Below are 7,017 nucleotides of genomic sequence, written 5' to 3'. Positions count from 1 at the left end.
GGATATGATTATATACCTAAGAAGTCAAGAGACTCACCTGACTAACATATTAGAACTAATGAGATCAGCAGGATGGACTTTGCTCCTACAATTACCTTCTCACTTTCCTCATTCATCCATTTCTTCTGCCCTGTTGGATCATTCTTCCTCTAGTATCTCCTGTTTAAAAAACAAAAAAAATCCCTCCCTTTACCTCACATTCCCCTCCAGCTGCTACCACATTTTTATGCTCCTCTCTACAACAGAACTCCTGAAAGAGCTGACATCATTTCTGTGGCCTAATATCACCTCTGCACATGTAAACTGGATTCCCTCTGCCCCACATCACTGACATTACTCTTGTCAAGGATCCCAATGACTTCCCTGTTGCTGAATCCAGTGGTGACACTTCTCTCCTCAACCCGGAGTAGCATTAAAGGCAATTGAAGGTCTTTTTTAAAAAAATTTTTATTGGAGTATAGTTGATTTACAATGTTGTGTTAGTTTCGGGTGTACAGCAAAGTGAATCAGTTATACATAGACATATATCCACTCTTTTTTTTTTTTTTCCAAAGGAGTGACCCAGAACTTGCACCCTGTGCTTTTTTTTTTTTAATTTATATATATATATTTTTTATTTTGGGCTGTGTTGTGTCTTCGTTGCTGTGCGCGGGCTTTCTCTAGTTGCAGCGAGCGGGGGCTACTCTTCGTTGCCATGTGCGGGCTTCTCACGTCGGTGGCTTCTCTTGTTGCAGAGCATGGGCTCTAGGCGCGTGGGCTTCAGTAATTGTGGCACGCGGGCTCAGTAGTTGTGGCTCACGGGCTCTAGAACACAGGCTCAGTAGTTGTGGTGCACGGGCTTAGTTGCTCCGAGGCATGTGAGATCTTCCTGGACCAGGGCTCGAACCTGTGTCCCCTGCATTGGCAGGCGGATTCTTAGCCACTGCACCACCAGGGAAGCCCCACTCTTTTTTTTTTTTTTAGATTCTTTTCCCATATGAAGTTCTCTTCTTTTTAAAAAAATTTTAATTTTGATTGAAGTAGAGTTGATTTACAATGTTGTGTTAGTTTCCAATGTACAGTAAAGTGATTCAGTTATATATATATATTTTTTAATTAATTTATTTTTTGGCTGCTTTGGGTCTTGGTTGCTGCACGCAGGCTTTCTCTAGTTGCGACAAGCGAGGGCTACTCTTCATTGCAGTGCACGGGCTTCTCATTGTGGTGGCTTCTCTTGCTGCAGAGCACGGGCTCTAGGCATGCAGGCTTCAGTAGTTGCGGCACGTGGGCACAGTAGTTGTGGCTCGTGGGCTCTAGAACGCAGGCTCAGTAGTTGTGGTGCATGGGCTTAGTTACTCTGCAGCATTTGGGATCTTCCTGGACCAGGGCCTGCATTGGCAGGCGGATTCTTAACCACTATGCCACCAGGGAAACCCCTCAGTTATATTCTTTTTCATATTCTTTTCCATTATGGTTTATTACAGGATACTGAATATAGGTCCCTGTGCTATACAGTAGGACCTTGTTGTTTATTTTATATATAGTAGTTTGTATCTGCTAATCTCAAACTCCTAATTTATCCCTCCCCCTGCCCTTCCTCTTTGGTAGCCATAAGTTTGTTTTCTTTATCTGTGAGTCTGTTTCTGTTTTGTAAATAAGTTCATTTGTATTGGGGAGTTCCCTGGTGGTCCAGTGGTTAGGACTTGGCACTTCCACTGTGGTGATCTGGGTTCAATCCCTGGTTGGGGAACTAAGATCCTGCAAGCCATGCGGTGCGGCCAAAAAAAAAAAAAAAGTTCATTTGTATCATATTTTAGATTCCACATATAAGTGATGTCATATGGTATTTATCTTTCTTTTTCTGACTTACTTCACTTAGTATGATAATCTCTAGGTCCACCCATGTTGCTGCAAATGGCATTATTCCATTCTTTTTTATGGCTGAGTAGTATTCCATTGTATATACATACCACATCTTCAAAATAAAACCCTATACCCATTAAGCAGTTACTTCTCATTTTCCCCTGCCAGCTCCACCCACCCACCCAACACACTGCCCTTGGCAACCACCACACTGTATTCTGTTTGTATGGATTTACCTGTTCTGGATATTTCATATAAATTGAGTTATGTAACATGTGACCTTTTGTGTCTGGCTTCTTTCACACAGCATAACATTTTCCAGGTTCATCCAAGCTGTAGCATGTGTCAGTACTTCATTCTTTTTTATGGCCAAATAGTATTCCATTGTATGTATCTACCAGCTTTTTTATCCATTCATCCATTTTTGGACATTTGGATTGTTTCCATTTTGTTTTTTACTATTGTGATTATTGCTGCTGTGAACATTTGTGTATAAGGACTTGTTTGGGTGCCTGCTTTCAATTCTTTTGGGCATATACCTACAAGGGGAATTGCTGGGTCATATGTCAATTCTCCGCTTCACTTTTTGAGGAACCACCAAACTGCTTTCCATAGCGGCTGAACCATTTTTCATTTCTACCAGCAATGTACAAGGGTTCAAATTTCCCCACGTCCTCACCAACACTTGTCATTTTCCCAAGTTCACTTTTGAATATGTTAAGATGACAGTGTGTCATGGAAGTGGAGATATAAAATAAGTTATTGGATATAAAGGTCTGGAGTTTAGAAGGGAGATTTGGGCTTGAAATATACATTTTGATGTTGTTAGCATATCAAGGATGCTTAAAGACATGAGAGGGGATGACACTGACAAGGAAAAGGGTATGGACTGAGAGGAGAAGAGGGCCTAGATCCTTGCCTGGAGGAGCCCTGAATATCTGGAGGGAAGAAAGGAGGAGCTGGCAAAGAAGATAGAAGGACCAATTTAAAGGTACCATCAAGCCAGCTTAGCACGTGAGAAACTGGAGATTAGGATGCATCACCTGTCAAACATGTTCTGCTGAAGATCCAGGCAGTGTAGTGAGGTTTTATTGTTTTGTTTTGTTTGTTTGTTTTTTTACCATCCATGGAGTCAGTACTTCTAATGTCTCAAAAGCCACATCTCAGGGTCAGAAAACTTTTGCCATAGATTCTACAGATCAAGATGATAGGACCAACATAAGGAGAGACACAGTATCTCCATCTGGGTACCACCCAAAGCTTCTCATTTTGGTACAAAGATGTTCATGTCCTAATTTCTGGAACCTGTGACTGTTATCTTACATGGCAAAAGGGACTTTGCCGATGTAATTAAATTAAGGACTTGGAGATGGGGAGATTTTCCTGGATTATCTGGGTAACCACAAAGTATTCACAAAAGTCACGTGTGATAGAGGAAGGCAGGAGAGCCAGAGAGAGATTCAAAGATGCTACATTGCTTGCTTTGAAGATGGTTGAAGGGGTCATGAGCCAAGGAATGCAGATGACCTCTAGAAGCTAGGAAAGGCAAGAGAACAGATTCAATCCTGGAGCCTCCAAAAGGAACATAGCCTAGCTGACACCTTGATTTTATTTTTGTTTTTGTTTTTTTTATTCTGCTAAGATATAAAAATGATAATCTTATTTATTTGTTCTTTCAAAACATACTTATATATTATCTTTAGCTTGTATTGTTTTCTAACTTATTAGCCTTGTCCCTCTAATTACATAATAAAAAGCTCTTCAGGCAAGAAAGATTATTAATTCTCCTCATTTCCTTCACAGTACCTAGCAACACACTGGGCAAATGCCAGACACTCAGTAAAATTTATGCAAAATGTGTAACATGTAGAAACTCAACTGTTCTTTACAATCCTTCCTCCCTCAGCAAAAGGTGTTTCAAAATTGTGAAAACACAATAGCTAAAAATGGAATTTTGTCGATATCTAAAAAACAAGAGATGCAAATATTTTTAAAGTCCTTTTTGCCAACAAAAAGTAGTGGAGGGAAGTATGAATTTACTAACTCAAAACACAGAGAAGGAGACATGGATAAAGGATAAGAAAGCACTCATGTTCACTGTAACACTACTTTTACATAAGCCGAAATGCAAAAGAAGGATATAAAGATTACAAAAGTGAAAAACTGAAAAAATGCTCAAGACTACAACACATGCTTCAAGTAAAAGTGATTGTGGTCATGAATAATTTGAAGAGCTTGATTTTTTTAAAGAGGAAAAAAAGCCTTTTTCACAAATCAAATGCAGAGCTCTTCAATGTTTCTTTCAGAGAAATTTCACGTTATAATTGAAGTTTAAAGTCCCAGAGTGTTTCAAACTAGTATAATATAATCAGGAAGTTTTATATTAAAAACAAAGCCAAATGGACTATAAAAAGTAAAACCACACAACACTCGTTTTGTTCTTGGTTAGTAAAAGTAGTATTTTATCTGATTCTTAACAATGTTACCAGTTCTTCACTTGAACACGAACTAAATTGGTCTATGTAAGTAAGTTGACAACATTTCTTATTCTTGACTTACTTCAAACATTTCAGGCAAATTGAAAACAAAGTGTGAAAACAAAATGTAAAATTGAATTTCATCTGAATTAGTTGGAGAATCTAAATTGACTGCTTATATTGTTAACTTTATTAATGACTCCTTAATTAGCAAGGCTTTAAGTACCTGTAGTTTGAGGAGTAACACATATTAAAAGTAAGTGTGAAATAACCCAATTTACAATATCAGGAGATGATAATGATTTTGTAGAGAGAAACAAGGTCTAATAAAAATAATCTAGATTCCTAATACCACTTACTGACAATCACAGCTTTATATCATGCTAAAATTACATACGTATCTCCTCATTAGCAACTAATCTCACTCTTCTTGCCAAACCAATTATGAGAAATTTTCGGACTCAAAGGAATTAATAGGACACTTGGACCTCTCTCAGTCTTCTCATGACTCAAGTAATTAGCATGCACTTGAATATAAAATCCAAATTGACACCTTGATTTTAGATCAGTGAAATCCATTTTGGATTTCTGACCTCCAGAACTGTAAGATAATAAAGTTTTGTTGTTTTAAACCACTAAATTTATGGCAATTTGTTACAGCAGCAATGGAAAATGAATACATTCACTAAGACTGCTTCTTCAAGTGTCTTGATTAATTTACCTCTTTCTAAACTTCCATGGAAATGTCATTTTTTCACTCTGTGGTATCGGTTTGGCATTAAGAAGTAATGAAATGCTTCTAATTAGGCAAATATATATATTTCTGCACTGATAGTTCTTTCTCTGTGCCTTATCAGAGTATGTGAATTTAATTTAAATTGTATCATTGAGTCCAGTGAAAATTCTTAATTGGTGGAATTCCAGGCACCATGCTGGAGATGTTTTGGGAAGGGTCAGGGTCATGTTAGAATTCTGTCAGAGAAGTGGGAAAGCACACCCAGATGCCTGGAGTCTCTCCAGGGTTGTGGGAGTTGAGTATGCTCAGAGAGGCTCAGAAAAGATTCCTGCTTTGCTCAGTCCTTCAAGGTGACCTTAGATGGGCTTCATTTATATCAACTACTCAAGCGTCTCCACCTCAGGGCCAGTGCCCAACCTATTCTCCTGATTTCCTTGGTGATGGATTCACTGAATGACTTGGCCCAATCTCTCTTCTTTAACAGAGGTGGTTCAAGTCCTCTCACAGACCCAACTTTAGGAAAGCCATCTTTCACCCCAGCTTGGTTCTGAAAGGTCTCTCTACCTGGCCAGTGATTTTCATGGTATTGTAGTAAGAGCACCAGATTTAAAGTCAGAATGCTTTTGTTTGATTCTTGATTCTGTTTACTAGTCTGTGCCAGAAAAGAGTCATAGAGCCTCCCTGAGCCTGAGTTTCCTTATCTGTAAAATGAGGATAATATTTACCTCATAGAATTATTATGCAGATAAAAAGAAAAATGTGTTTGAAAGCAGTAGATGTCCTGCATTTTATTTATTTATTTATTTATAAATGTATTTATTTTATTTTTGGCTGTGTTGGGTCTTTGTTGCAGCGAGCGGGCTTCTCATTGCAGTGGTGTCTTTTGTTGCGGAACATGGGCTGTAGGTGCACAGGCTTCAGTAGTTGTGGCTCGCAGGCTCTAGAGCGCAGGCCCAGTAGTTGTAGCACATGGGCTTAGTTGCTCCACGGCATGTGGGATCTTCCCGGACCAGGGCTCGAACCCATGTCCCCTGCATTGGCAAGCGGATTCTTAACCACTGTGCCACTAGGGAAGCCCCTGCATCTTAAAATATATCCATATTCAGCAGTGAAAAAGAACAAATTACTTATAGACATGCAACAAGATGGATGACGTTCAAAAGCATCATGTTAAGTGCCAGGAGCCAAAAGCCACATACCATATGATTCCATTTATATGACATTCCAGAAAAGGAAAAACTAGAGAGACATAACATCAGTGGTTGCCAGGGGTTGGATGTTGGGGGAGAGAATTGAAACAAGGGAGCTTTTTTGAGATGATGGAAATGTTCTATATTCTGATTGTTTGATGGTTACACAACTGTATATGTTTGTCAAAACTCACAGGAATGTACATCTCAAAAGGGTGAATTTTACTGTGAGTAAATTATACATCAACAAAGTTGACTTTTAAAAACTCGAAGCAAAAAATGTTCTACAATATAATGTGTTACATATATAGTTCTTTAGGACAGGATCTTATGGACTGAGCACTCAATAAATAAGCTAGTCCAAATTTTTGGCTTCAGTGCCATGTTGTTCACATATGATTTTCTGCTAATATATCATGCTCATCCATTTGCAGCTTTAAAGTTTCTTTAATTGGAAAGGTACTGAGCACTTCCCTTCTAAAAAGGTCAAGTATTGCTTTGCCTTAAGGAACAAGGGAAGTCACCAAGAGAATGATGAGGCAGGGCTGGACTATCAAATAACCTAGAAGCACAGACATATCTGGAAAGTGGAGGGGGTTGGGGGGATTCCTGCTTTGGTCGCCAAACGGGAGAAGCAGTACAAGCCTACGAGATGTCATATGCCAATAACGGATGTTATCTTGGTTTGGAGGGAATTTCCAACTCGATCGTTTAATATTAGTCAGACTTCTGTAGTTAAGGACGGCCTAACATTAGCTTAATTAAAACACCA

The sequence above is a fragment of the Balaenoptera musculus genome, chromosome 8 (assembly GCF_009873245.2).
Source record: "Balaenoptera musculus isolate JJ_BM4_2016_0621 chromosome 8, mBalMus1.pri.v3, whole genome shotgun sequence".
NCBI classification, from domain to species: Eukaryota; Metazoa; Chordata; class Mammalia; order Artiodactyla; family Balaenopteridae; genus Balaenoptera; species Balaenoptera musculus.
The sequence above is the reverse complement of the archived record's forward strand: the minus strand, read 5'-3'. Positions refer to the sequence as shown.